The following is a 23,491-nucleotide window of genomic DNA, read 5'->3' as shown; positions in this document are numbered from 1 at the left end:
GGCCCATTCCTCCATGCAGATCTCCTCTAGAGCAGTGATGTTTTTGGCTTTTCGCTTGGCAACACGGACTTTCAACTCCCTCCAAAGGTTTTCTATAGGGTTGAGATCTGGAGACTGGCTAGGCCACTCCAGGACCTTGAAATGCTTCTTACGAAGCCACTCCTTCGTTGCCCTGGCGGTGTGCTTTGGATCATTGTCATGTTGAAAGACCCAGCCACGTTTCATCTTCAATGCCCTTGCTGATGGAAGGAGGTTTGCACTCAAAATCTCACGATACATGGCCCCATTCATTCTTTCATGTACCCGGATCAGTCGTCCTGGCCCCTTTGCAGAGAAACAGCCCCAAAGCATGATGTTTCCACCACCATGCTTTACAGTAGGTATGGTGTTTGATGGATGCAACTCAGTATTCTTTTTCCTCCAAACACGACAAGTTGTGTTTCTTCCAAACAGTTCCAGTTTGGTTTCATCAGACCATAGGACATTCTCCCAAAACTCCTCTGGATCATCCAAATGCTCTCTAGCAAACTTCAGACGGGCCCGGACATGTACTGGCTTAAGCAGTGGGACACGTCTGGCACTGCAGGATCTGAGTCCATGGTGGCGTAGTGTGTTACTTATGGTAGCCTTTGTTATATTGGTCCCAGCTCTCTGCAGTTCATTCACTAGGACCCCCCACGTGGTTCTGGGATTTTTGCTCACCGTTCTTGTGATCATTCTGACCCCACGGGGTGGGATTTTGCGTGGAGCCCCAGATCGAGGGAAATTATCAGTGGTCTTGAATGTCTTCCATTTTCTAATTATTGCTCCCACTGTTGATTTCTTCACTCCAAGCTGGTTGCCTATTGCAGATTCAGTCTTCCCAGCCTGGTGCAGGGCTACAATTTTGTTTCTGGTGTCCTTTGACAGCTCTTTGGTCTTCACCATAGTGGAGTTTGGAGTCAGACTGTTTGAGGGTGTGCACAGGTGTCTTTTTATACTGATAACAAGTTTAAACAGGTGCCATTACTACAGGTAATGAGTGGAGGAAAGAGGAGACTCTTAAAGAAGAAGTTACAGGTCTGTGAGAGCCAGAAATCTTGATTGTTTGTTTCTGACCAAATACTTATTTTCCACCATAATATGCAAATAAAATGATAAAAAAACAGACAATGTGATTTTCTGGATTTTTTTTTCTCAGTTTGTCTCCCATAGTTGAGGTCTACCTATGATGTAAATTACAGACGCCTCTCATCTTTTTAAGTGGTGGAACTTGCACTATTGCTGACTGACTAAATACTTTTTTGCCCCACTGTATATATGGAGGCCTTCGAAAGATGAATGTCAGAGGATTTAGGGATCTGGCCAATTTTGTACTGCAGATACTTTTGTCCCCCCTAAGATGGCCATCGCCATAGATATCTGGCAGTGCCTCTCTCATAGAGAAAACAGGAGTGCGCGACTGAGCAAGTGGCCCTGTGTGTGGAAGACTTGGGCAAGATAGATGCTTGTCAAATGATCAAACAATGTTCTGCTGACAGCTATTTAAAGTGTATGTGGGGCTTTAGGAACTGTCATCATAGCACTTGTGGGAGCAGCACACCAGAATTAAACTTCATTTTTTGATTTATCAGTGGTGTAATTTGCAGCTATTGGGCCTCAATGTAAAATGTCCAACTGGGTTTCCAAAGATCTCAGGTCTTTATTAGTATTGCTCATATTGCTTCTCATAAGGGCAACTGGGGCCCCCTTGTCTCTAGTGCCCAGTTGCGATTGGAACTCCTGCACCTAGTATAGATGATGCATGCTTGTCTTTCATGTTGCTGTTAAAGGGAACCTGTCACCAGGTTTGGCCGATACGAGTTACGGCCATCACCTTTCAGGGCTGATATACAGCATTCTATAATGCTGTAAATAAGCCCCTGATTTGACCTGTAAGAGAAGAAAAATAACTTTTATTATACTCACCTGCAGGGTGGTCCAGTCTGATGGGTGTCTGTGGTCTTGTCCGGCGCCTCACATCTTTTTGTGATGCCATCCTCGTGCTTGCTTCACAGGCTCCCCGGCATCACGCTCCTGTACAGGCATACTTATCTGCTCTGTAGAGGGCAGAGCAAAGTACTGCAGTGCGCACGTTCCAGGAAAGGTCAGAGAGGCCTCAAGAAGGCAGAGAAGAACGCCTGCGCAGGAGCGCGATGCTGGGGAGCCTGTGAAGCAAGCAGGAGGATGGCATCGCATGAAGATGGGCGTCACCGGTCCAAGACCAGTGATACCCATCGGACTAGACCGCCCCACAGGTAAGTATAATAAAAGTGATTTTTCTTCTCTTACAGGTCAGATCGGGGGCTTATCTACAGCATTATAGAATGCTGTAGTTAAGCCCTGAAATGCGGTGGCTGTAACTCACATCGACCAAACCTGGTGACAGGTTCCCTTTAAAGTAATAGTGTAAAGGTTTGTTTAAACACCTCTACACCTCCCCTATCAAGTGCTTAGGGATCAAAACAGCTGAAAAATCCATTTAATATCTCAATATTTCTTTATAGAGGTTGGCTATTACTAGACTGAGCAAAGGAACTTACTTAGTCTAGGTTCACATTTACGGTTGAGTCCACAGCGTATCGTCCGCAATCGCAAACGCATCCAAAAGCGCATGCAAATGCATGATAACGCAACGTCTTTTATCAGCATCAGCTTACGCATGACGGCAAAAAAATGCCACGTTTGCGTTTTTTATGCGCATGCGTTTGATATTTCCAGGAGGGCGTGTCTCAATGGGTGTGTCTAAATCAGTGACTGGACATGCGCAGTCCGAAGTACCCAAGTGCATCGAACGCATGCGTATGCAAAGACATGTGTACGTATGCATTCCCATAGACAGTAATGTGTTTTTTAACTCACTCATCCACATGCACATGCCTGCGCATATTTGACGGAAATTTGCCGCCTCAAAAATTCCAATATAGTGCGTTAGCCCCGCCGCACACTGCGAAAAAACGCATGCGTATGCAAACGCGGGCGAACTCCTGCAAACGCATGTGCCTGCGTCTACAATGTTAAAGATAGGAAATCAAGATGCATGCGGATGTATGCATCAGAAATGCTGCGGACACAACCGCAAATGTGAAACCGGCCTTAGATACTGTTAATGCATTGAACTCAAACACAGTATGCAGTAACCTCCCAAGCTTCCTCTAGCGGTGGCAGCTATTTGCCAAAATGCAATATCTCCATGTCTATCCAGTGATACTGGAAAAAAAGCTGTAATGATTCAGTAGGAAAAAATATCTGCAAAAATTTTAAAAAGATATTAAATTCAGAATTTTTCCATGGCAAAAGTGTTAGAATAATCTACTCCGCTGAGCTAAATTTTGCACATTTTCCATCTTCTGTCTTCGATTTATACCGTCTTTATGTTAGAAAGTATTTATAAATCTGCCCCATTGTTTTCAATTTCTGTTTAAATGTTTACTTGATTTTATGTGTAAAATAATTTTTATTTTGGTTTAATCCCAATTAACTCCCTTTTCTATACATTTTTGTATTATCTTCCTATTGTTATTGTATAATTAGAAAAAAATAAAATGAAATTTAAAAATTCTGTATTTGAGATGTACTGTGATCTCCATTTTCTAAAGGAAATAAGATATTTTTTAAAAACATTGAGTAATTTTTTAAAGAACCAATTCAATGATGTTCCACATGATCATCATGTGCTTTATGAAGACATAAGAGAGAAATATCAAAAAACGTCTATTAAAAGAACCTTTATTGTGTGTTTTATTTAGTCATTTCCCATGTGGATCCTAATAATCATCCACTCTATCAATCTTGCCTGTAAGAGCATGGTAACCTGACTGTCTTTCCGGTGACACACGCAAAGGACAAATAATTGTAAGCCACGATATTCTTTTGAGCCTCTGACATAGATAGATAACACTCTGGCTACATCTAATATATGCAGCTGGTGATTCCTTGGATTACCTGGGGATTAGTTGGCCAAAATATGCCGCAATAATATCCTCATTAAAGTGGCACACATAAATAACCTTTGCCTGTGAAGGATGAGCCGTTCGTCAAGTGACCTTGCCCAGGTAGAGATGACACGAGGTGGATCAAAGGCTTGCAGAAGGAAGCCTCTCCATTCTCGCAGCTCACAACTGTGAAAAGAAATTTTCAACTACAGCCGCACAATCTTTCTGGTATTAAAAGATGGTTATTATACATTGAAAATCCTGTAGCAGAGACAACAGGCCGTGGTGATGAATGTTATGTAGACATCCCTTGGTTTCTGCGGTTTTGTCTGCTGTGAAGCTATTCTTAGAACTTGATAGGTCAAGGGCTTTCCATTATGTGACGCTTCTTCAAAGCATTTGACAGTGAATGAAAAGTAATATTTTCATAAACTTCAAGCTTGAGCTATCAGAAAGAAGGATAGACGTGGGCTTCACATTGCCCTTTTCACATATCGCAATGATCCCACAAAAAGAGACATCCACCATGGTCCACCATAAAAACAGCAGCCACAATAACCACATCATAAAATAGATGATAATAATAATAAAAGCTGTAACAGCCACAGACATACCATTGGGCTGCACAATGGCAGATTCAGACAGAAGAAGGCCCTTTGAATGGACATTATGGGCCCTTTACAGCTCAATAGCTCATTATAATGCACAATTACACCTGCTTTGAGCGTCGAAGTGGCCCCCTTACCTATTGGGTCACTGTGGTAATGCACAAGTTGCACCAGTGTTATGTCCATCCCTGGGGCTGCACAGGGGCTCAAAAGGTAAGGGGGTCCATGTCTACCTCCAAAGCAGGTGGAACTGTGCATTGTGATGAGCTATTGGACTGGGGCCCATATATTGTCTTTGCAAAGAAGCCCCCTTCTGGCCACAGTATCTTCATACCAGTAGCATGAACAGTGTGGTCTTAAGCAAGGCAGCAGTAGTAACTCAACAACAATGGCTGCCTCAGACTCCTCTAACAACAATATCCAAAATACTAACATAGGAATTGCAGAGTCACCCCAAAACACAGTCAGCCACATGTGGCTTAGGAACCTGACACTTCTGTCTATCAAACATGGCCATTCAGCCAGCATATTTTTAGGAGGGAGGAGGGGAGGATATTGAGTAGTGGTGCCACAACTTATCTCATAGTTTTCTAGAGGCCTCACTCACTCCACCATATACATAAGATGAGCGCTATCCAGTGTTTTATTGGCTAGCTCTAGGACCAATGTTATAAAATTGGGTCAGTACTGATGCCAGATTTTTTTTACTTACAGAGTCTGTCAGTGAAAAAAATTGCAGCTTACTGCGGTTTTAGTTAGAAATTGGATGCCACTTACCCATTCCAGTCTATGGGTGCTTGGAAAACATTGGACTGCATTTGGTTGACCTTCGGAGAGCGGAGTCACAAAATGGAGAAATTTTTTTCTCCTTCTTCGCCCCTGAGTGAGCTCCGATTCTTTCATCCAAGAGAATGGAATCACACTATGCTCACACTCGGATCAGAGTTTGATCAGAGTGTCATTAGCATAATTAACTTGATTCTTCCGGATGATAGAATCTATTGACGCGTGAATGAGTCCAGAAGATCATTTCTGAAGTCCAGTGCATCACTTGTGCCTCACTGGTTCTGAGCCAATTCTCAACCAATTTTGTTTGCATTTCCTCCAATTTGCCAACTTGACTTTTCATTTTTTCTAGACGACTTATAAAAAAATCACAACCAATATTTTTTATGGACACATTGGAAAACCATAACCAATCATTATGATTATCAGTGATCCATGTCTACAACCCATAAATCTACTATTAAGTCATCAGCCTCATTAGCTGTCTGTAAACTGGCAATTGCTGATACTTACAGTCAAAAGGATCTATTTTTCAGCTTCAAAAAATTCACAGACGCCACAATTTTTTTTTATGACTAGGAGAAAAAAATGCCCTAATTTTATGGATCGTCCCGGTATTTCACGATGGTTGCCAACCCTGATTTTCACTGCGGAAGGTAATTTTCAACTGGTTACTGCCAATTAGTAACAAATAGGGTAGGACCAACTATGCATGTTCTCCATTTTTCTAAGAACCCTAAAGTGCTGCTTCTATGGTATCTACGCTTTTTTCAACAAGTATCAGAACAATAAATGGCATACTTAGGTGAATTAATGAACAGGCTGGGCTCGAGAAACATCAACCTTTGCCACTCCGGATGGTTTTGGTAATAAAAACTTTAATGCGTTTGATCTTTAATTTCAGTGGTACACAACCCACACTGTTCTGCTGAGCTCATCAGACTGTAATTTCACACTCCACAGCTCACATACGTTATTACAGATCAGTATTATAAACCATCGCAGCCACAAAGGCTTATACTCATATTGTGACGGTGCTATATGTGCGTAGAAAATGTTAATAAATGTGCAAACTATTTTAAAGACTTGAACATGATATCGTTTTATAAACTAGTATTTATTTTCATCTTCAGTTCTCCTTAAAGGAACCTTTAACAGTCTTCAGTCTCATTAATACGTCGTATGCTATTGCTATAGATGCATTTTATTAGCGTCCTTAAATTCTATCCTCCTCATGAGAAGGAATCATTGAAGCAGCTAATCAATCCACCTTTATGTTTCCCAATATTCATTTTTTTTGCAAGGCAGACATAAAATTGTCTGTAAATGATCTTTTCTTCAGTTTGCAGCCGAAAGGAATTATTCTAGAATATTGTTGGCGCTTTCATTCTTATGAAGTATCGAGCAATTCTAGAAGTGATGAATTTTTATGGAAAAGGTTCTCAAGAGTCTGACGAGAGCCGCGTGGTAGTCAAGAAACGTAGACTATGGGACAAGAGAAACTTTGATGACTTTGACCTTGGTTCCTTTGTTGATGAACGTTTCCAATAATAGTGTGGATAACCAAGAGAATAATAAAGTGAACCCTTGGCCAAAAATTCTAAAATTCTACACTTCCATTATTGACTATATTGATCAGACTGAAGCTTTATCTTGTTTGGGACATTTTTAGAAGATGCAAGTAACTGTAAAGTCTAATGTTTGGAAGAGGTAAAGGAGAAAAAGTATTTGGAAGGATCTTCATCAGTGCATTGATACTATCAATGATGAACTGATGAACCTTAATGGGGCATTTCACTTATTTTTGGAACGTACCAGACATTCTGTTAAAGCATAACAAAATCATCCCTTACTTGATGGCTGACCCAGTATAATCTTTCTGCTACAACCCCATGGCTGCAGCAGTGATGTCATGATTACATCAAGTAACTACTGCGGTCAATCATTGTCAACAGCAAAATCCCTGCTGTAACTAAATAAGTAAGAAGCAAAAGTGCATTTAAATAACACAGAGTTCTTAGCAATACTGTTTTTGATCAAAAATAGCATAAAAGCCATCCCACCGTCAACAAGGTGACCCTGATCGGGACGGTCCTATGCTGTCTAATATTAAAAACCTTACCATGTGTCAGAGTTGACCTCAGTGTGTGAATAAGGGCAGACAAAAGGATCGGGTCCCAATCTTTGGACACCAGTCTGGAGAAGCCTTTAAATGTAATTTCCAGCTCAGGAGAGGTTTGCACAGAATGCAAAAATACAAAGAAAAAACACAAAAATTGAGCTTGGATTAAGTTGGTATACATGCAGCATATAAACGCATGTTCGCATTGGCCATAAAGCATACAAAACCTACAAGAAACAAAATGAGCAAAAAACCCTGGTGTAACTAACTATTAGACAGCATAGGACCGTCCCAATCAGGGTCAGCTTGCCGATGGTGGGATGGCTTTTATGCTATTTTTGATCAAAAACAGTATTACTAAGAACTAAGAGCATTATTTAAATGCACTTTTGCTTTTTACTTATTTAGTTACAGCAGGGTTTTTGTTAAATTTGTATCTTGTAGGTTTTGTATGCTTTAAGGCCAATGTGAACACGTGTTTATGCGCTGCATGTGTACCAACTTACCGTATATACTTGAGTATAAGCCGAGATTTTCAGCCCATTTTTTAGGCTGAAAGTGCCCTTCTCTGGGGGGTCGGCGGAGGAGGTGGAGCAGCGGCTGTTACATACTCATCTGCTCCTGGCGAGGTCCCTGCATCTCCGATGGTCTCCGGGCGTGGCAGCTCTTCCAGCTTTGAGCGGTCACATGGTACGGCTCATTACAGTAATGAATATGGATGCGACTCCACTCCCATAGGGGTGGAGCCACATGTTCATTACTGTAATGAGCTCAAAGCTGGAAGAGCTGGCGTGCCCAGAGAGTCCATCAGAGAAGCTGCCAGGGACCACGCCGGGAGCAGGTGAGTACAATGGGGAGGGGGAGCACAGAGATATTCACCTCTCGTTCCACCGCCAGGTGTCGTCTTCCGCATCATCTGCCTGTGACGCTCAGGTCAGAGGGCGTGATGACGTGGTTAGTACACGCCCTCTGCCTGAGCATCAGTGCGGAGGATGGGGAAGACACATCGGCGCCCAGCGGTGGAACGGGGAAAGGTGACTATAGCAAGTGCCGGGGGCCTGAGCGACGAGAGGCGGGTATGTCATTTTTTTTTTTAAATCGCAGCAACAGCATATGGGGCAAATGTCTATATGGAGCATCTTATAGGTCCATAATCAGCATGTGTGCAGCATTACACGGGGCAAATGTCTGTATGGAGCATCTTATGGGGCCATAATCAGCATTTGTACAGCATTATATGGGGCAAATGTCTCTATGGAGCATCTTATGGGGCCATAATCAGCATTTGTGCAGCATTATATGGGGCAAATATCTGTATGGAGCATCTTATGGGGTAATAATCAATATTTGTGCAGCATTATATGGGGCATATTTTAATATGGAGCATCTTATGGGGCCCATCATAAACTTTATGGAGCATTATAGGGGGTGTTGTGAATTAGACTTCTTGGCTCCCTCTGGTGGTTATTAGTGATATGACTCTGGGATTTTCTTTCCTCAGTTTGCACCCACCTGGGTCGTTAGTCCAGGGGTGTTGCTATATATACCTCCTGGATCCTTAGTCCAGTGCCTGGCATCGTTGTAATCAGATCCTTTTTGTTTGCTCCTATCTGCTGGTCCTGGTTCGTGCAAAATTAAGCTAAGTCCTGCTTCTTTGTTTTTTGGGTTATTTGCTTGCTCTCATTTTTGTCCAGCTTGTACTAAATGTGATTCCTGACCTTGCTGGAAGCTCTAGGGGGCTGGTGTTCTCCCCCTGGGCCGTTAGACGGTTCGGGGGTTCTTGAATATCCAGCGTGGATATTTTTGATAGGGTTTTTGCTGACCATATAAGTTATCTTACTATATTCTGCTATTAGCTAGTGGGCCTCTCTTTGCTAAATACCTAGCTCATCCTTACGTTTGTCTTTTCCTCTTATCTCACCGTTATTATTTGTTGGGGGCTTGTATCCAACTTTTGGGGTCTTTTCTCTGGAGGCAAGAAAGGTCTTTCTTTTCCCTTCTAGGGTTAGTTAGTTCTCCGGCTGGCGCGAGACGTCTAGAATCAACGTAGGCACGTTCCCTGGCTGCTGTTATTTGTGGTGCTAGGATTAGATATATGGTCAGATCAGTTACCACTGCCCTATGAGCTGGTTTTTGTGTTTGCAGACTTAGAAACTATTTCTGAGACCCTCTGCCATTGGGGTCATAACAGTATGCCAGGCCAACATTGAATGTTTATTGCATTGCAGAAGTGGGATAATAAGAAAGGAAATTCTGAGTTTTTTTTTTTTCCCTCTCTTCCTCCCCTTTACCTTTGAGTGGCTTGTGCTTGCTACAGACATGAATGTCCAGACCTTGATTACAAGTGTAGACCAGCTTGCAGCTCGTGTGCAGGGCATACAAGATTTTGTTACCAGTAGTCCAATGTCTGAACCTAAAATACCTATTCCTGAACTGTTTTCTGGAGACCGATTTAGGTTTAGGAATTTCAGGAACAATTGTAAATTGTTTCTTTCTCTGAGACCCCGTTAATCTGGAGATCCAGCTCAGCAAGTGAAAATTGTTATCTCTTTTTTACGGGGCGACCCTCAGGATTGGGCTTTTTCGCTAGCGCCAGGAGATCCGGCATTGGCAAATATTGATGCGTTTTTTCTGGCGCTCGGATTGCTTTACGAGGAACCCAATCTTGAAGTTCAGGCAGAAAAAGCCTTGCTGGCTATTTCTCAGGGCCAGGATGAAGCTGAAGTGTATTGCCAAAAATTTCGGAAATGGTCCGTGCTTACTCAGTGGAATGAGTGTGCTCTGGCCGCAAATTTCAGAAATGGCCTTTCTGAAGCCATTAAGAATGTGATGGTGGGTTTCCCCATTCCTACAAGTCTGAATGATTCTATGGCGCTGGCTATTCAAATTGACCGGCGTTTGCGGGAGCGCAAAACCGCTAATCCTCTGGTGGTGTTGTCTGAACAAACATCTGATTTAATGCAATGTGATAGAATTCAGACTAGAAATGAGCGGAAAAATCATAGACGTCAGAATGGGTTATGTTTTTACTGTGGTGATTCTACACATGTTATATCAGCATGCTCTAAACGCCTAACAAGGGTTGTCAGTCCTGTCGCCATTGGTAATTTGCAACCTAAATTTATTTTGTCTGTGACTTTAATTTGCTCATTGTCTTCTTACCCTGTTATGGCGTTTGTGGATTCAGGTGCTGCCCTGAGTCTTATGGATCTGTCATTTGCCAAGCACTGTGGTTTTGTTCTTGAACCGTTGGTAAATCCTATTCCTCTTAGAGGTATTGATGCTACGCCATTGGCGGAAAATAAACCGCAGTTTTGGACGCAGGTAACCATGTGCATGACTCCTGAACATTGGGAGGTGATTCGTTTTCTTGTTCTGCATAAAATGCATGATTTGGTCGTTTTGGGTCTGCCATGGTTACAGACCCACAATCCAGTCTTGGATTGGAAGGCAATGTCTGTGTCAAGTTGGGGCTGTCAGGGAATTCATGCTGATTCCCCGCCGGTGTCTATTGTGTCCTCTACTCCTTCGGAAGTTCCTGAGTATTTGTCTGATTATCAGGATGTATTCAGCGAGTCCAGATCCAGTGCTCTGCCTCCTCATAGGGACTGTGACTGCGCCATAGATTTGATTCCAGGTAGTAAATTTCCTAAGGGAAGATTATTTAATCTGTCTGTACCTGAGCATGCCGCAATGCGTTCGTATATCAAGGCGTCTCTGGAGAAGGGGCGTATCCGTCCATCCTCTTCCCCTCTTGGTGCGGGATTCTCTTTTGTGGCCAAGAAGGACGGATCTTTGAGACCTTGTATTGACTATCGGCTTCTGAATAAAATCACTGTTAAATTTCAGTATCCTTTGCCTCTGTTGTCGGACTTGTTTGCCCGGATTAAAGGTGCCAAGTGGTTCACCAAGATAGATCTTCGTGGTGCGTACAACCTTGTGCGCATTAAGCAAGGAGATGAATGGAAGACTGCATTTAATACGCCCGAAGGTCATTTTGAGTACTTGGTGATGCCTTTTGGGCTCTCTAATGCGCCCTCAGTGTTTCAGTCCTTTATGCATGATATTTTCCGGAAGTATCTGGATAAATTTATGATTGTTTATCTGGATGATATTCTGGTTTTCTCTGAAGATTGGGACTCACATGTGGAGCAGGTCAGGATGGTGTTTCAGGTTTTGCGTGAGAATGCTTTGTTTGTTAAGGGCTCAAAGTGTCTCTTTGGAGTACAGAAGGTTCCCTTTTTGGGGTTTATTTTTTCCCCTTCTGCTGTGGAGATGGACCCAGTCAAGGTCCGAGCTATTCATGATTGGACTCAACCCACGTCAGTTAAGAGTCTTCAGAAGTTCTTGGGTTTTGCTAACTTCTACCGTCGTTTTATCGCTAATTTTTCTAGCGTTGTTAAACCTTTGACGGATATGACCAAGAAAGGTTCTGATGTTGCTAACTGGGCTCCTGCAGCCGTGGAGGCATTCCAAGAGTTGAAGCGCCAGTTTACTTCGGCGCCTGTTTTGTGTCAGCCTGATGTCTCACTTCCCTTTCAGGTCGAAGTGGATGCTTCTGAGATTGGGGCAGGGGCCGTTTTGTCACAGAGAGGCCCTGGTTGCTCGGTAATGAGACCATGTGCTTTCTTCTCCAGGAAGTTTTCGCCTGCTGAGCGGAATTATGATGTCGGCAATCGGGAGTTGCTGGCCATGAAGTGGGCATTTGAGGAGTGGCGTCATTGGCTCGAGGGTGCTAACCATCGTGTGGTGGTCTTGACTGATCACAAAAATCTGATGTATCTCGAGTCTGCAAAACGCCTGAATCCTAGACAGGCCCGCAGGTCATTGTTTTTCTCCCGTTTTGACTTTGTGGTCTCGTATTTACCAGGTTCAAAGAATGTGAAGGCTGATGCTCTTTCAAGGAGCTTTGTGCCTGACTCTCCTGGAGTCGTAGAACCAGTTGGTATTCTTAAAGAGGGAGTTATCTTGTCAGCCATTTCTCCTGATTTGAGACGCGTGTTGCAGAGATTTCAGGCTGGTAGACCTGACTCTTGTCCACCTGACAGACTGTTTGTTCCTGATAGGTGGACCAGCAGAGTCATTTCCGAGGTTCATTCCTCGGTGTTGGCAGGTCATCCGGGAATTTTTGGCACCAGAGATCTGGTGGCTAGGTCCTTTTGGTGGCCTTCCTTGTCACGGGATGTGCGGTCATTTGTGCAGTCCTGTGGGACTTGTGCTCGAGCTAAGCCTTGCTGTTCTCGTGCCAGCGGGTTGCTCTTGCCCTTGCCTGTCCCGAAGAGGCCTTGGACACACATTTCCATGGATTTCATTTCTTATCTCCCGGTGTCTCAGGGCATGTCTGTCATCTGGGTGGTATGTGATCGCTTTTCCAAAATGGTCCATTTGGTGCCTTTGCCTAAGCTGCCCTCCTCTTCCGATCTGGTTCCTGTGTTCTTTCAGAATGTGGTTCGTTTACACGGCATTCCTGAGAATATTGTGTCTGACAGAGGATCCCAGTTTGTTTCCAGGTTCTGGCGATCCTTTTGTGCTAGGATGGGCATTGAGTTGTCGTTTTCGTCTGCCTTTCACGCTGCTCATCCTGATCGCCCTGGTGGTCTTGGTGAGGGTTCGGTGACCCCTCCTTAAGGGGGGGGTACTGTTGTGAATTAGACTTCTTGGCTCCCTCTGGTGGTTATTAGTGATATGACTCTGGGATTTTCTTTCCTCAGTTTGCACCCACCTGGGTCGTTAGTCCAGGGGTGTTGCTATATATACCTCCTGGATCCTTAGTCCAGTGCCTGGCATCATTGTAATCAGATCCTTTTTGTTTGCTCCTATCTGCTGGTCCTGGTTCGTGCAAAATTAAGCTAAGTCCTGCTTCTTTGTTTTTTGGGTTATTTGCTTGCTCTCATTTTTGTCCAGCTTGTACTAAATGTGATTCCTGACCTTGCTGGAAGCTCTAGGGGGCTGGTGTTCTCCCCCCGGGCCGTTAGACGGTTCGGGGGTTCTTGAATATCCAGCGTGGATATTTTTGATAGGGTTTTTGCTGACCATATAAGTTATCTTACTATATTCTGCTATTAGCTAGTGGGCCTCTCTTTGCTAAATACCTAGCTCATCCTTACGTTTGTCTTTTCCTCTTACCTCACCGTTATTATTTGTTGGGGGCTTGTATCCAACTTTTGGGGTCTTTTCTCTGGAGGCAAGAAAGGTCTTTCTTTTCCCTTCTAGGGTTAGTTAGTTCTCCGGCTGGCGCGAGACGTCTAGAATCAACATAGGCACTTTCCCTGGCTGCTGTTATTTGTGGTGCTAGGATTAGATATATGGTCAGATCAGTTACCACTGCCCTATGAGCTGGTTTATGTGTTTGCAGACTTAGAAACTATTTCTGAGACCCTCTGCCATTGGGGTCATAACAATGGGGCTCCTGATTCAATATGGATATTCAAAAACACTTAACCTACTGATGTCTCAATTAATTTTACTTTTATTGGTATCTAGGTATCTATTTTTATTTTTGACATTTACCGGTAGCTGCTGCATTTTCCACCCTAGGCTTATACTGGAGTCATTAGGTTTTCCCAGTTTTTTGTGGCAAAATTAGGGGTCTTGGCTTATACTCGGGTTGGCTTATACTCGTGTATATATGGTAAATCAAGCTCAATTTTTGTTTGTTTGTTTTTTTTTACCTAGGGTAGTGGCAGAAAGGCAGCACTTGAGATGTCAGGGTTGGGTAATCCCTACATACCAAAAATGTTGCATGCAATCTTCATGAAAGTTGATAAATCCAGAGTCTTCTATATAATAATATATGTTATCAGCAGTATTCTAAAGATTTGCTGCACTTAGTATCATAAGTTAGTAACAAAAACTACAATTTTGGATATTTATGAAAGTAGAGCAGTCATCTTTGGACCTCAACAAGGTAGCAGCTTACATTTAGTAAAGAGCCTCCATGAATTAAAAACTAGAAGTGAAATGTTTTTTGCAATGTTATTACTCCTCTTTTTCTTCCACTAGTTGCAATAATTGTCACCCACTGTATGGGAAGAATAGGACAATTTGGATGAAATAGGATAGTTTAAATACCATTGATCCACTTTATTGTACACCTAGATGCTAACCTACAGTACTTTTGTAAACCTTTCATGTTAAAGCTCAGACTTTTGAGCCTTAGTGTGCACTTTTTCAAAATACTTTATAGAACATTTTTATCATGGACTACCATGTTACATATGCAGTAGTGTAGCAGACTGGTTGTAAAAACATTCATCTTGTCTACAATCCTGATCACTTTACACCTGACACAGCGCAGGAAATCTTTACAACATATTTTTTCTAAAATGCCAGAGCTGCCTGCACTATGGTTAGCATGAATCGGGTGACAGGTTCATTTTTGATCTCCCTGTTCTCTACAACATACTGGAATTAATGGAGTGTGCAGCCTACAAATAAATGAGGGTAATATACAGCATGGAAAACTGTTTTTGAAAATTCTAGTTTAGAAGCATGAGATTGCACTAAGGTGTGTGTATTTCAAGGGGTTTTAGGTTTCTAGGTGGGTCACTAAAAAGTTTGCCTATCGGTAGACGACGCAACCACGTTTAAATTTGTCAGGGTCTTACCTCTTGATAGATTGTACCAATGAAGGGATTTATATTATTACATTTCCTCTTATGTTTTCCTGGCACAGTGGCGCTCCTGTCAACTTTGTAAGGAGCTGCCTCCGGTTGCATCACCTTGGATAGAGTGCACTGCTATTCCATGCACACCAGTGGCTGGAGCGCCACTGTGCGGAGGAAAGAGAATAAAGCCAGTGTTATGTTCTGCCATTTTCAAGAGCAGTAGTAGTACCAGCAGTAGTAACTCGTCACTATTTAACCACCATTTATAGGTATAATATAAAATATTTCCTTATTTTCTTGACCATTTAATGATAATGAAATTCTTTTCTTTTTAATAGAAAATGAATTTAAATTAGAATAGCGGAAATTAAGAAACACAGAACTCAACACCGTCTTCACTTATTCTTGAAAATTGAAATCTGGACCAAAAGAAGAAATATATCACCACCAGGACGTCTCAGGTAGTGCATGACAATAACCTAGCATCTAACACTATTCATCATTGCCTTTGTGCCCATCTTTTGTCTAGTTTGGTGCCCTTTTATCATTGCACCCAATTCATCATTCTATTTGCGCCGTTTTTGAAGTCTATTTTATATGTGCTCACCTGTTGGGTTTTTTTTCCGTGTTATGGGCGGAATCTAGCAATTCCAGATGTTTTATTTCTCATTTATAAATTGCGACTTTTATTATTACTATAAGAAAAGACACAAAATTTGGTGCAGCTTCACTCCAATCCCCATTTGGTGTATTTTTCAGTACGATAAAAATTTGGTTGCAATGTTTGTAGCTTTTTTTGCACAAATATGCGAAAACGGTTCAAGACAGGAAGAAAGCCCCTATTTCACTTTGCGCCAAATTCATGAATCCCATTTTGAATAATTTGTCGCCAAAAATGACAAATAATATCACAGGACAAAAAAGGAAAGGTACTTAAAAAATCCCAGAAAATGATGAATCTAAGCCTGTGACTGAATATTATGGTTTATTTTCAATACTTCAAAAGGGCAGATTTGGCTTTCCATTCAGCATTGTGATATCATGATATAATTCAGGGCAGAATTATAATTTACTACATCTTAAAGAAGTATATCAGGTTAATTTAATAAAATTTATTTTTTGCCTTGAAAAAAAAAAAGCAAATAAAATTCCAAATTATTTTTTTACCAATTCCTAACAGCTTTCAAGATCTCTTTTTGCGGTCATCTAGTGGCATAGCTATCAACGTTTACCATCTTGAATCCTACCGCTGAAACTCCTGAGAATGCCTCAACACAACCAAGAATACCCACATTTGGGCGAGATTTGCATAAAAGCACAGGCAAGACAGTTGGCATCTCTGCAGTGGTACTTACTAGCAAAAATTTTGAAAATTGTAAGGAAATCATAAAATGTTATATTTTTTTAAATTTTATAAAATATATTTGTTATTTTCTGAAATCAGAATACCCTGCTGAAGCCGGACAATAATTTTTAATGGCCAAGAGATAGGATATGCAATAGATAGCTGATTTGGGTTCCTCCGAGGCTACGTTCACACGTGCAGTATTTGGTCAGTATTTTACCTCAGAATTTGTAAGCCAAAACCAGGAGTCCGTGAAAAATACAGGAGTGGTGACGTGTTCCTATTATACTTTTCCTCTGATTGTTCTATTCCTAATTTTGATGTCAAATACTGACTAAATACCATAGAAAATCTTTGTAGGGAGCTGAAACTCAATGTTGACGGGCGACAGCCCAGAAACCTGAAAGATCTGGAGAAGATCTGTAAGGAGGAGTGGGACAAAATCCCTGCTGCAGTGTGCGCAAACTTGGTCAAGAACTACACGAAACATCTGACCTCTGTAATTGCAGACAAAGGTTTCTGAACCAAATATTAAGTTCGGTTTTTCTGTTGTAACAAATACTTATTTCATAAAATAAAATTCAAATTAATTATGCAAAAATCATACAATGTGATTTTCTGGATTTTTTTAAGATTCTGTCTCTCACAGTTGAAGTGTGCCTGCGATAAACATTACAGACCTCTCCATTCTTTGTAGGTGGGAAAACGTGCAAAATCGGCAGTGTGTCAAATACTTATTTTCCCCACTGTATGGTGATAAAATGTAATTTTTGTGTGAATTTGGTGTTCAAGTTAAAAAAAGAGATGGTCCAGCACAGAGGACCCCTCCAGGGAATGAGCCGATTGTAGAAAGATTGGGGAGCAAGCTGCCCGTCCTCTGCCAATGTGACATGATATAAGTTATTGACATACCAGAAAAACGTGTACTGGGAAAATCCATAAAGACCCTCATGTAGCTGAAATCTCTGACAATCCCGTCTGTGTTTACAGTGTTGGTAATTTATGCATTGCCGGGGAACACTTCTGTGAAGAAATGACATATTCTACACTCCATGTCGCTCACTCGTGAGTTCTTTTGTCATAAAACCAGTATTCTTCCTTTGTGGGCTCATGTGAGGGCTTTTGTCCTCGTTGTACACCGCTCTTTTAAATACCCAAATACAGAGAAAGATGGATGAATAACACAGCAAGCAGCAAGGACTGCAGTACGTGGTAATTAATCCTGGCAGAGGCGGCGCAGACTTACAACTTACAGTAAATGCATAATGAAGGTTTTACTGTGGTAGTCGGTTCAGGATGATCATGTGTTTCTTTGTGACGTGTAACATATCATCACGGGCTAGTGTCAGTTGTCTATCTATCAATTATCTATCTATCTAGCTAGCTATCGGCCTATCATCTATATATTTATTGCTTAACTATCATCTATTTAATTCCCCAAAAATCAGAAGCAGCACTGTAATAATCAAGGATTGGCGCAAATTCTAGGATCTTCATCCAAGTTCTCGCAATAGCAGGAAAACCTGGCAGAATTCCAGTAATCCAGTGAATAGATGTGAATAGTACTTTATTCTCTCATATCATATAAAGATGCAACATTTCATTTCCACATTGGCTTTAAAAAAGTTCCATGTATAAATTAAAGGGAATCTGTCGGCAGGATTTCACTCCCCCCAGTTATTGATATCCACATGCAGCTCTTTCGAATACAAATCCAGCAATAGCTTTACATGACCAGTCCATCCTTCTGTTTCTGAGAAATCAGCTTTTGAATAGATATGCAGATGGGGCTGAAGAGCTGTTTGTAGATCTGAAGCCTCTGTCACTCCAGCTCTACTGTATTGGTGTGGAATAGAACAGGAATGACAGAGAATGCAGATCTAGCATAGTCTTTCAGCCTCATTTGTACATCAATTGAAACACTGTTTTCTCTGTAACTGAAAAATAGAATGGTAAGGTAAAGATATTGCTGGACTTGTCTAACAGCTGCTTGTAGGTTAGAGCTACATGTGCATAGACATAGTTTGGGGGTGAAATCTTGCTGGCAGATTCCCTTTAAATGCTGTATATATCTGTGTTATGGTAGAATAAAGTACTATTCTCCTTTTTTCACTGGATTACTGTCATGCTTTCACCTAATATCTATCTATCTATCTATCTATCTATCTATCTATCTATCTATTTATCTATCTACAGTTGTGCTCAAAAGTTTACATACCCTGATAGTATTTTTGCTTTCTTGGCCTTTTTTTCAGAGAATATGAATGATAAAACCAAAACTTTTTCTCCACTCATGGTTAGTGGCTGGGTGAAGCCATTTATTGCAAACTACTGTGTTTTCTCTTTTTAAATCATAATGACAACCCAAAACATCCAAATGACCCTGATCAAAAGTTCACATACCCCATTTCTTAATGCCGTGTATTGCCCCCTCTAACATCAATGACAGCTTGAAGTCTTTTGTGGTAGTTGTGGATGAGGTTCTTTATTTTCTCAGATGGTAAAGCTGCCAATTCTTCTTGGCAAAAGCCTCCAGAACCTGTAATTTCCTGCGCTGTCTAGCATGACTGCGCGCTTGAGATCTCCCCAGAGTGGCTCAATGATATTGAGGTCAGAAGACTAAGATGGCCACTTCAGAACCTTCACTTTGTTCTGCTGTAGCTAATTACAGGTCGACTTGGCCTTGTGTTTTGAATCGTCATGTTGAAACGTCCAAGTGCATCCCATGCGCAGCTTCTGGAATGATGAGAGCAAATTTGCCTCCAATATTTGCTGATAACATGCTGAATTCATCTTTCCTTCAACTTTTACCAAGTTTACTGTGCCTTTGCAGCTCTCACATCCCCAAAACATCAGCAAACCACCTCCGTGCTTTACAGTAAGAATGGTGTCCCTTTCATCATAGGCTTTGTTGACATCTCTCCAAATGTAACATTTATGGTTGTTGGTCTCATCACTCCAAATTACTTTGTTCCAGAAGTTTTTAGACTTGTCTCTGTGTTGTTTTGCGTATTGTAGGCGAGATACTTTGTGGCATTTGCGCAGTAATGACTTTCTTCTAGCGACTCGACCAAGCAGCCCATTTTTCTTCAAGTTCCTCCTTATTGTGCATCTTGAAACAGCCACAACGCTAGTTTTCAGAGAGTCCTGTATTTCAGCTGATGTTTTTTGTGGGTTTTTCTTTGCATCCAGAACTGGCAGTTGTTTTTGTTGGTCTACCTGACCGTGGTTTTGTTTTTACAGAGCCCTTGATTTTCCATATGTTAATCACAGTTTGAATGCTGCTGACTGGCATTATCAATTCCTTGGATATCATTTTGTATCCCTTTCCTGTTTTATACAGTTCAACTACCTTTTCCCGTAGAACCGTTGACAATTCTTTTACTTTCCCCATGACTCACAATCCAGAATCACACAGACCACATCAGTGGCTGGATGAAAGATGCAAGAGTCTGTCTAGATCCCAGAAACTCGCTCAGCTTTTATGCACACACACTGATTACAAGCAAACAGGTCACAGTTGAGGATGTTAAGTTTAGTAGCCATTCAAACCCATTTGTGTCAACTTCTGTGCATGTTATCAGGCCAAAATCACCAGGGTATGTAAACTTTTGATCAGGGTCATTTGGATGTTTTGTGTTGTCATTATGATTTAAAAAGAGAAAACACAGTAGTTTGACAATAAATGGCTTCACCCAACCACTAACCATGAGTGGAGAAAAAGTTTTGTTGTTGTCATTCATATTCTCTGAAAGAAGGACAAGAAAGCAAAATTCTGCTGGGGTATGTAAACTTTTGAGCACAACTGTATCTATCTATCTATCCTATCTAGCTAAGATTGTGACTCCAAAATGTTAATCAAAATATGATTATTTCAGATGTAAAGTAGTAAATTAGTTCATATTTATGGTACACATTTTAGGATTAAATATACCATTGATATGATGTGAAAAAAATCCGTCTGACCATTATCCAATGGTTACTGTTAGGCGTCGAGTTCCTGCTGCTGCACAGGGGGAATCTCGAGCCATGTCCGCTGCAGTCTCCCATTCTTCTCCAGCCGCAGTGGAGCCTGCTCAGCAGAGACGTCGGTCCCAGCGTCTGGCTCAGCCTGATACCGTGTGAATGGTTACTGTGGCCTTTCCCAGCTCTGCCCTTGTAGCCAGCACTGGTCAGCGGCGAGCAGGCTTTTCTGGGACTAAGTTCTGCTTTTCACTAACTGAGCATGCCCATGGGAGGACCTCTCATTGGAGGTCGGGGGTCACATGCTCAGGCCCTGTTGCAGCTCCTATTTGTCCACCAGGAACTATAAAACTATAAAAGGTTCGCATAGCCACACGGCCATGCTCTAGTATCAAATGTGTTTGGCTTATGCCAGTGGATACTATACCACTCTGTACTTATGTGGTGTGAGGCTGTAGCTTTGGGACTGTACACTCAGGCAGGCAGCTACTGTCAGTGGGGGCAATTAGCCTTGGCCTAGCATCTGGTTCCTTCATGTGTGCGGTTAGCACAGTAGAGTTCTAGAGCAAGCACAACCCTTAGTTAGGGTAATAGTTTTGTATACAGTGCGACTCTGTGAGTCAACAGAGATCGCTTCCAGTTCAGACGGGGTGAAGCTTAACCCACATGTGAGCTCAGAGGTTATCCGCCGTTACTTTGCATCAGATATCTCTGCATGGTGGACCCCCGGCTGCGAACGCACCTTGTAACTACCCATCTATACTCGGTGCGTTCTGCTAGCCCTAACAGGTTGCAATCTGTGTAAATGGGGATAACATCGGTCCAAGTTTACTTCTATGGTCCTATTGAGTTTCAAGTATACCTGCACTCATGGTACCTGGAAGCTGCTCTTACACATTTTTGATTTGTCAAGCTGAACATGTGCACTGCTGGTCATTATCGAAAATTACCAACCCAAATTTTTAAAACTGTCTCATTACAATATGTAAATTTGGAATTTTGATAAGGTATTGGAAATAAAAAGTAGCAGCTTTAAAATTATTTATTAAAAACCTCCCACAGTTTTGTGTACGCAGCTCCTATGTGATTCTATGGTTACAGACTACAAACAAACTCTGCTTGTAGTCTGACCCTGCAGAGAGGCATTACTTCCATGTACCCAACTCTCTTCCACTATCTGTTTGTTAAAAAGAAGGGGAATTGTTGGTAGTAAAGTCATATTTGAGAATATCAATCTCACATATGCATTTGTCATTTCACAACACATAAATCTCAGCTTTCCAGATCTGCCAAAAATAAATATATTTAATTAAATTGCTATACTGTGAATGTTATCTTGATTTATTGTGTTATATGCACTTTTTACAGTCTGTGCTCTGGAGCCATATACTCCAGGGTATGTCTGCTGACCAATAGTGATGGGTGTAAATGCTCGAATAACGTATCATTCAAGCATGCTCGGGTGTTACCCGGGTATCCTGGGTGTGCTCGGGTGTTATCCAGGTATCCTGGGTGTGCTCGGGTGTTATCCAGGTATTCTGGGTGTGCTCGGGTGTTATCCAGGTATTCTGGGTGTGCTCGGGTGTTATTCAGGTATCCTGGGTGTGCTTGGGTGTTATCTGGGTATCCTGGGCATGCTTGGGTGTTATCCTGGTATCCTTGGTGTGCTCGGCTGTTATCCAAGTATCCTGGGTGTGCTCAGGTGTTATCCAGGTATCCTGGGTGTGCTCGGGTGTTATCCGGGTATCCAGGGTGTGCTCACATGTTATCCGGGTATCCTGGGTGTGCTCGGGTGTTATCCGGGTATACTGGGTGTGCTCGAGTGTTATCCAGGTATCCTGGGTGTGCTTGTGTGTTATCCGGGTATCCTGGGTGTGCTTGGGTGTTACCCGGGTATCCTGGGTGTGCTCGGGTGTTACCCGGGTATCCTGGGTGTGCTCGGGTGTTATCCGGATATCCTGGGTGTGCTCGGGTGTTATCCGGGTATCCTGGGTGTGCTTGGGTGTTATCCGGGCATCCTGGGTGTGCTCGGGTGTTATCCGGGTATCCTGGGTGTGCTCGGGTGTTATCCGGGTATCCTGGGTGTGCTCGGGTGTTATCCGGGTATCCTGGGTGTGCTCGGGTGTTACCCGGGTATCCTGGGTGTGCTTGGGTGTTATCCGGATATCCTGGGTGTGCTCGGGTGTTATCCGGGTATCCTGGGTGTGCTCGGGTGTTACCCAGGTATCCTGGGTGTGCTCGGGTGTTATCCGGGTATTCTGGGCGTGCTCGGGTGTTAAACAGGTATCCTGGGTGTGCTCGGGTGTTATCCGGATATCCTGGGTGTGCTCGGGTGTTATCCGGGTATCCTGGGTGTGCTTGGGTGTTACCCGGGTATCCTGGGTGTGCTTGGGTGTTATCCGGATATCCTGGGTGTGCTTGGGTGTTATCCGGGTATCCTGGGTGTGCTCGGGTGTTACCCGGGTATCCTGGGTGTGCTCGGGTGTTATCCGGATATCCTGGGTGTGCTCGGGTGTTATCCGGGTATCCTGGGGGTGCTCGGGTGTTACCCAGGTATCCTGAGTGTGCTCGGGTGTTATCCGGGTATTCTGGGCATGCTCGGGTGTTATCCGGGTATCCTGGGAGTGCTCGTATATTATGATCGAGTCCCTGCGGCTGCATGATTTGTTTAGTGAATTCTGACATGTGTTGAGGCTGTCTAACATTCGCAAATCATGCAGCCGCGGGGACTCGAACATAATATACGAGCACATCCAAGATAGTCAGATAACACTCGAGCGTGCTTAGATAAGACGTTATCCGAGAGCGTTCGCTCATCACTCATCAAGATATATGTGGAAATTGATGTCAACCAGAAGAACTTCTGAGGCTCTTATAGGAAGGGGTCCAGCGTAGAATTCAGATGCATTGCTCCATATATCACAATACGGCTTTAGTCAGTAGACAGTTGTATAGCAGCAACGTTTCCACCCTACTGGGTCTTTGGCACCATAAACCTTATTAAGCCTTTAAAGCAAAGTAAAAGAAATGTGCGTCAAACTGCGGGGTAAAACCTATATTTTTCCCACTTACATAAATTTGATTCCGTGGGCACAGAAGCTGTGTTG

General features: G+C 42.5%; 1 protein-coding gene across 23 annotated transcripts in view; it reads left to right on the top strand.

The window, feature by feature from the left end:
• MYT1L (myelin transcription factor 1 like) overlaps positions 1-23,491 on the top strand; it is a 669,404-nt gene that overhangs the window by 259,585 nt on the left and 386,328 nt on the right. For all 23 annotated transcript variants that reach the window (XM_077291353.1, XM_077291347.1, XM_077291367.1 and 20 more), the window contains one exon: positions 15,415-15,537. The gene's annotated coding sequence lies outside the window, so the exon portion shown is untranslated. The remainder of the gene's footprint in view (positions 1-15,414; positions 15,538-23,491) is intronic.

This window comes from Ranitomeya variabilis, chromosome 2, assembly GCF_051348905.1.
Source record: "Ranitomeya variabilis isolate aRanVar5 chromosome 2, aRanVar5.hap1, whole genome shotgun sequence".
NCBI lineage: Eukaryota > Metazoa > Chordata > Amphibia > Anura > Dendrobatidae > Ranitomeya > Ranitomeya variabilis.
This window is presented reverse-complemented; position numbering and strand designations above follow the sequence as displayed.